Source organism: Chrysemys picta, chromosome 4 (assembly GCF_011386835.1).
Source record: "Chrysemys picta bellii isolate R12L10 chromosome 4, ASM1138683v2, whole genome shotgun sequence".
NCBI classification, from domain to species: domain Eukaryota; kingdom Metazoa; phylum Chordata; order Testudines; family Emydidae; genus Chrysemys; species Chrysemys picta.
This window is the reverse complement of record NC_088794.1, coordinates 816,256-823,316: the sequence shown is the minus strand read 5'-3', so window position 1 is coordinate 823,316 and position 7,061 is coordinate 816,256. Positions and strand designations below refer to the sequence as shown.

At 61.7% G+C, this 7,061-nt stretch overlaps 1 protein-coding gene across 10 annotated transcripts in view; it reads left to right on the top strand.

Moving 5' to 3' along the window:
* Positions 1–7,061, top strand: part of LOC122172980 (uncharacterized) — a 187,143-nt gene that overhangs the window by 83,109 nt on the left and 96,973 nt on the right. The window lies entirely within an intron of this gene.

The following is a 7,061-nucleotide window of genomic DNA, read 5'->3' as shown; positions in this document are numbered from 1 at the left end:
CCAGGCCAGATGCCCTGGGCTCCCCCCTCTTAGTCCCTGTGGTGGGGCAGCTGCCCCCACACAGGTAAGAGGAGGTTAAAGGAGCCCTTAGAGACGCTGTGCAGAGCCCCGACCAATGGGAAGAGGGTTACTGAGACAGCCAATAAGGAGACAGCTTGTTAGGGCAGCCAATCAGGGCTGGGCAGGGCCCTATAAAAAGGGTTGATCCGCAGCAGAGCAGAGGCCAGGCTCTCCCTGGAGGGCCAGGGAGGAGGATGGGCTGCGGGGAGACATGCTAGAGCAGATGGGGGCCCTGGTGTGGGTCCGGGAGGGGGCTGGCCCAGAGAAATAGGCAGCAGATTGGCAGAGGGGTGGTAGGTGGGGGCCAAGTAGAGGGCCCCCCACTGGCCACTGAGGGGAGTGGCAGTATCCAGGCTGTGGAGATGAGGGATGGGACTGAGGCCTGCCGACCCCCCGGAAGGGGGGTGAGAATGGAGTGGGGCACGGCCAGAGGGCCATGCCCAGAAGAGGATGACGCAGTCTGGTGAGCGAGGCGGGTCCAAGAGAGGAAGTGACGGCGGCGAGAGGCCACCTGCGCAGGGGGCTAATTCCCAGAACAGCCAGCAGGAGGCGCCGTGGTGCTGAGTCACGCCCGGTTATGGTCCCAAACAGCCGACTGCGCAGCTTCCAGCGACCCGACCTTGGACACGCCCGTTGTCCTTCCTCCTGGTCTTTGTCTCGCTTCCCGGGCAAAGTGTCACCTGGTCGCATCCCCCTCCTGGGTCTCAGGTTATGAAGGGCACCGTCCATCGCTTATGTACAGGCAGCTGGAGCCACCTCACCTGCCCCCAAGGGTCTCAGCAAAAGTCACCCACCCTATTCCCTCCACCGAGGTATTGGGGCAATACACGGGGAAACCGAGGCACACACAGTATTCATGCAAAACAGTAACTCACATAGGCTCAGTCATGTCCAACAGAATAAGGAGGAAAAACCCACTTTGTCACAGGGGACCCAGCTCCCTGGACCCTAGGGGAGTCACCCCCAGGAGGAAAGAGGAGGGATTTGGCTTCAGTATGTGGGAAACATTGACCCCAGGAGCCCCCGTCTTTCCCTGGGGGGTCTCCTCCTCCAGCGTCCCATCCTGCTCTGTCAGGGCTGCCCTTTGGGCAGAGGTGAAGCTGCTCCCACCTGCCCTGTCCCGGGGGGTGGGAGGTGCCCATGGTCCCTGCAGAGGAAACCCAGGTTGGAGCCTCTGCTAACCGGGCTCTTATCCCAACTTCCTCCGGTTGCAGCTGCTCCGAGGACCAGGACCTAGGCCCCGTGTGGCCCGGGAGTGGTGGTACCCCTTTAGTGCTGTGTGGAGAGACCCTGCTAGCACCACATGGGCAAAGGGGTGACCCCTACAGATACCACACTCAGAAGGGGGGATCTGGGAGCTGCCCGGGGTGAGGGGAGCGACAGTCGCAGCCCGTTTGAAAGCAGGGGAGAAGGTGGCTACACCTGGCCCCTTACCCAGGGCAGCAAGGTGGGGCCAGGATACCCTGTCACTGCCCTAAGCCTCCCACCGTGGTACTTCGATTGCGAGCTTGTTGGGGGGGGACTTCGGTTCTGTGTGTGTGCAGCGCCCAGCACCCCCGTGCCGGGGCTCGGGCACTGCCGCAGCGTGAGTACGGGAGGTGGGGGTTTAACATCACTGTGATTTGTGCTTTGGCGCTCCCCCATGCCACACGAGCACCAGCTGGATTCTGTGGTCTGTGCTACGCCCCGATCCAATGGGCCCTTCATCTCTGGCGAGGCCTGGGCTGGTCAAAACTTTCTGGGCTTGGCAAAAGCCTCAGGCTTTGGGACCAGAACCCGAGCGCTCTGTGAGAAACATGGTTGGAAGATTTCCCCGAGAACTGACTGTCGGTTTCCATCCAGCACCGCGAAAGGGGGGCAGACAGTCAGAACAGAGCCCTGCACCAGGCCTCCCGTCCTTCCCTTGGGGAGGGGGTTTGGGTCCTGTCCAGCCCCCTGACCTCCCGCCTGGCCTGCCTGTTTCTCCCTTTCCTATCCCAGCCGATCAGCACAGGGCCCGGAGCCACAGTGGAGGCAGGAGGAAACTCCATGGTCGCTGCCACCACAGCCATTTGGAACTGCCGGGGAGCGGGACCATGCCCCTGGCCTTCACCCCCTGTCCGTGCCACATTAACCCTCTCCGGGCAGGGAGCCAGCGCCCCAGCCCACACAGGACACGAGACAGCCAGGTCTCAGCCTGGAGCTCCCCTCATGTTCCCGCTCCCTGTGGGCACCGACTGGGCCCTCACAGAGGGGACACAGACCCACAATGAAAAAGACGATACAGTCTCTCTCTCTCTCTCTCCCCCCCCCCCCCCCCCAGTGGCCAGCTAGATTGATCATGGGTAGGGGGGAGCCAGGTTCTTCCGTCGGTCGCGATATGATGCTCCGGGGAAGTCTTGGCAGGACGAACCCAAAGCCCTTCAGCTCTCACCTATCTTTTATAGCAACAAATCCCCCTGTAGCCTATGAACTCTGCTGGGTCATGCTTGAATCACCAACGAGTTGTTTTCGCAGTTTCTCTTTCATCACTAGCATGTTTTCACAACTATCCTCCATTTCCTGATCTCGTGTCTTGTTCTTCATGTAGGGCGGATGCCTTTGCACTTGAGGGTCATTAATTTGCACTCTCGTCCAGCCATCAGGGTCTCAGGATGATGACACTGGCATCTTGTTTCTTCACTCCCCCTTTTGTAATTTACTGGCAGTTTTTCTCGTATCTATTTACATTCCGCACACACTCATTCACACACAGAACTGTACAGTAATTTCAGAAACTAACTCCTAACAGGACAGAACAATTCTCCAATATTACTAACGCAGCATGGAACATTAATGTATAAACTTGCATTAAAACAATTTCATCCAGTAACCTTCTCATAAAGGACAAAGCAATTTCATCCCCAAATCAATGTTACCATACAGGAGCCAGGATGGGGGGGTCCCTGGGTGCAGTGCGGGTCTCCCCCTGGGCTGTCCCCCCACCCCCCATGCTAACGCCCAGGGTGATCCCCGCAGAACAGCTCGTAACCCGGTCGGTCTGTCTGTCTGTCTGTGCAGGGGGCGCCCTGGTGGTAACTGTCCCCCCGTCCCCGGTGTGGGCCCGGCCAGGCTCTGACGTGCCCCTAGGCTGTCGCATCTCCGTGGTCCCAGAGCCCGTGGAGCTCAAGCACCTGAGTGTGAAATGGTGGCGTAAGGTCAGCGTGGTGACCGGCTTTGAGCATGAGGCGCTGGCCAGCAGGGCCAGGCCAACCTGTCCCCAGAGGACACGGGTGCAGGAGGAAGAGGCCGGGACGTACTCCGGCTCTGTCAACTACCTCCGGGACTACCAGTCCAAGGGCATGGAGCTGTGTGGGGAAGGTGAGGGGGTGGGAGAGACATCCCCCCAGGAGGCGGGGGGAGCAGGGGTTCTCCGGGTGGGGGCTGGTTTGAGGAGGGGGCTACTGATTGCCAGCCTCACCCCCGCGGTGACAGTTCCCCGGGCACCTGGGGCTGGGAGCCACCTCGCTGCTCCCTGCCCCTATCATGAGGATGCCACGGCTCAGCTCCCCCGCCCGACGGGCGCCTGCAGGCCCGGCCAGACTCCGCTGTCCCGCTGCAGGTCAGCGAGCGGAGCTCACCAGCCCCCGAGCCCCCCACTGTCCCCCAGAGGCTCCAGCTCCTCTTCCACTCAGACTCCCCAGGCCCCCCGTCCCACAGGACCCTCCCGGGGTCAGCGCTTCACTCGGCCCGCAGCGCTGAGCAGGGCTGCAGTGAGAACCAGCATCGGTTTCTCTAACGAGACCAGAGAGCCGTGCCGCAGCGAGTGAACGGAACGATCGGAAGGCGGCGGGTCCGTCGCAAACCAAATCACAACCCGCGCTCCGGGGCCCGGCTGAGTCAGCCACGTGCAGGCCTGGCTGCTGGAGCCGGGCTCGTCTGCCTGGTGTTTTCAGCCCAGCCCGGCTGCGATCACCCAGTCGTGAGACAGGCCATTAGGGTTACCATATTTAACAAATAAAAAAAGAGGACCCTCCACGGGGCCCTGGCCCCGCCCATTTCCCACCCCCAGCCCCGCCTCAACTCCGCCCCTTCCCCACCCTAACTCCGCCCCCTCCTCCCTCCCACTCCCAACCACGCGGAAAGGGCTGCCCGAGCGCTACCGGCCTCACGGTTTGCCTGGCAGCCCCCAGACCCTGCGCCCCCGGCCGGCACTTCCCCAGCGCAGCTGGAGCCCGGGAGGGGAAGCACCCAGCTGGGGGCGCAGGGTCTGGAGGCTGCCCGGCAAACCGTGAAGCCGGTAGCGCTTGGGCTTCGGGCAGCCCCCTTGCCTCCAGACCCTGCACCCCCGGCCGGGCACTTCCCCTCCCGGGCTCCGGCGGCGCAGGGTCCGGAGGTATGGGGGCTGCCCGAAGCCCGTAGCGCTCGGCTCTTAAACAGATCCGAAGAGTCAGGGGAGGAGCAGAGCAGCCGTGGGAGGGGAAGTGCCCGGCCGGTATTTTTCCCGGACATGTTCGGCTTTTTGGCAATTCCCCCCGGACGGGGGTTTGATTGCCGAAAAGCCGGACATGTCCGGGAAAAACTGGACTTATGGTAACCCTACAGGCCATGCAGCCGGCCTCGGCCTGCCCCGCGCTGCACAGGGCCTGGACGGTTCTGTGCCGAATGAGAACCCCTGGGTTGGTTGCAGGGGCGGATTTACCAACCTACCATGTCCTGGCATGAGGCCCCCTGACAATAGGGGTCCCCAGGCCTGGGCACTCAGGAAGCCGAGCACCGGCACCCCTGCCATGGGGGGGGACACTCCGTGGGGGGGCTCTGGGGGCAGAAGCTGTCGGGGGGGGGAGCAGGCGGGAGGTGCGGGTGGCGGGAGCGCTGCAAACGCAGGTCGGCGGATCAGGAGGAGCACAGGGCGGCCACGCAGCCGGACAGAGAGAAGCGGCGCTTTGAAGGGGAAACCGCTGCTTCTCTCCGGCCTCCAGATGCCCCCTGCTCCTCCGGAGCAGGGCCGGCTCCAGGCACCAGCCCACCAAGCTTGTGCTTGGGGCGGCACCTGGAGGGGGCAGTGCGGTGCTCCGGCTCTGGCCACCGGGGAGAGCGGGGCTGTGACTGGGCTCTCCGCCCTCCCCCTGGCGCTCCGTGGGGAGGGGGGGTGGGCGGCCAGAGGCTTTTTTGCCTGGGGCGGCAAAAAAGCCAGAGCCGGCCCTGCTCCGGAGACCTCCACCCATGTTTGCAGGGCCGGATAATGGATTAAGAGAGGGGCTTTAGGGGCCCTGGGCTGCAGCCTCTAAAGCCCCTGCTTTTCGGCCCTGCCTGGCAGGGGGTAGGTTGACCAGACAGCAAGTGTGAAAAATCAGGATGGGAGTGGGGGGGTAATAGGAGCCTATATAAAACAAAGACCCAAATATTGGGACTGTCCCTCTAAAATTGGGACTGTGACGGAGCAGGGAGCAGGGCAAATTTGACCTGGGAATGTTGCAGGGGGATTGCAGTGAGAAGGGGGAACTTCCCTTGAAGGAAGCTACCTGAGCTGTAACCTGAGCCAGGAACGGGGGTGGGGAGAATTAACACCTTGTGCCCGGGAGACTGGACAAAGGAGAGGAGCAGCAGGAGGAGTGGGGAGTTTAGTTTCGGTTTGGGCTGGGTGGTGCAATGCAGGGAACCCCAAGCTGGGGTCTAAGCTCCCTGAACCTCCCAGACGGACCTAATTGAGGGGGTCTGGTCGTACCTACATGCTCTGCTTGAGACTGTGTTCCTGTCCTTAAATAAACCTTCTGCTTTACTGGCTGGTTAAGAGTCGCAGTGAATCTCGGGAAGAGGGGTGCAGGGCCCTGACTCCCCCACACTCCGCAACAACTGTTGGCAGCGGTGGGATCTACTGCACCCCGTGGACGGCGCTTCCTGCAGTAAGTGACTGGGGAGCAGTAAAACGAAGGGGGATTGATGGGGACCAGGCGTGCTGAAGAGTGGGAGAGAGACGGTTATTACCCCTGGGAGTGTGTGACCAGCGAGAAGGACTTTTGCAGTAACAGGGTCCCCCGGGGGGATCGCAGCGAGTGGTCCCAGGGGCGGAGGAGTCTGCAGCTCGACCCTGGCAGAGAGGCGGTGACCTCGAGAAGGGCTGGCACACTAGGGGGCCCCCTGGGAACTGTGGGGAGCTGTGAGCACACAGGCCGGTGAGTGGCCAGCAGGAAGATGTATGCCAAGCGGCTTAAAAGCAACCTGGTGAAGCTGTGCAAGCAAAGGGAGCTGTGCATTGGGAGGCTCACCAAAGAACAGCTCATTGCCCGGCTGGAGGCGGAAGATCGCGCGAATGAACTGATCCCTGTGTCTCAGGGAAGCAGCCTGGCAAATGCAGCGCAGGCACCAGTGTCTGTCCCAGCTGGGAGTGGTCAGCCGGCTGCTGAGGGCTTCCCGAGACCCCTCCTTCCTATGCCTAGGGGAAGGGTGGGGAGGAGCCCAGCAAATACCGAAGGCGCCGTGACCCCCCCGGCCAGCAGGGGATCCCCCTGGCGAAGCCCGCCGGCCAGCAGAGGATCCTCCCGGCGACGTTCGGCATCCGTGGAGCGGAATTGGCTGGAATGGGAAAAAGAGCTAAAACTAAGAGAGCTGGAGGATCGCGAACAACAAAAACAGCATGAACGGGAGGAGAAAGAGAGACAAAGACAGAAAAATGAGAGACAGCATCAGCATGAACAGAAGAAGAAAGAGAGACAAAAACAGCATGAAGAGAGACAGCGTCAGCATAAACTGGAACTGGCGAGATTGAAGGGCAGCGAACCCCCGGCTGCGGTGAGTGAGGGGGGACCCAGGACTGCACGGAGCTTTGATAAGTGCATCCTGGCCCCACGCAAGGAGGGGGAGGACATGAATGACTTCCTGGAGGCCTTTAAGACGGCCTGCGAGCTGCACCGGGTTGATCCCGCGGACAGACTCCGGGTCCTTACCCCCTTACTGGACCCCAAAGCCGTGGCATTGTACCGCCAACTGGGAAAGGCAGAGAAAGGGGACTACGAACTATTCAAAAAGGCCCTGCTACAAAA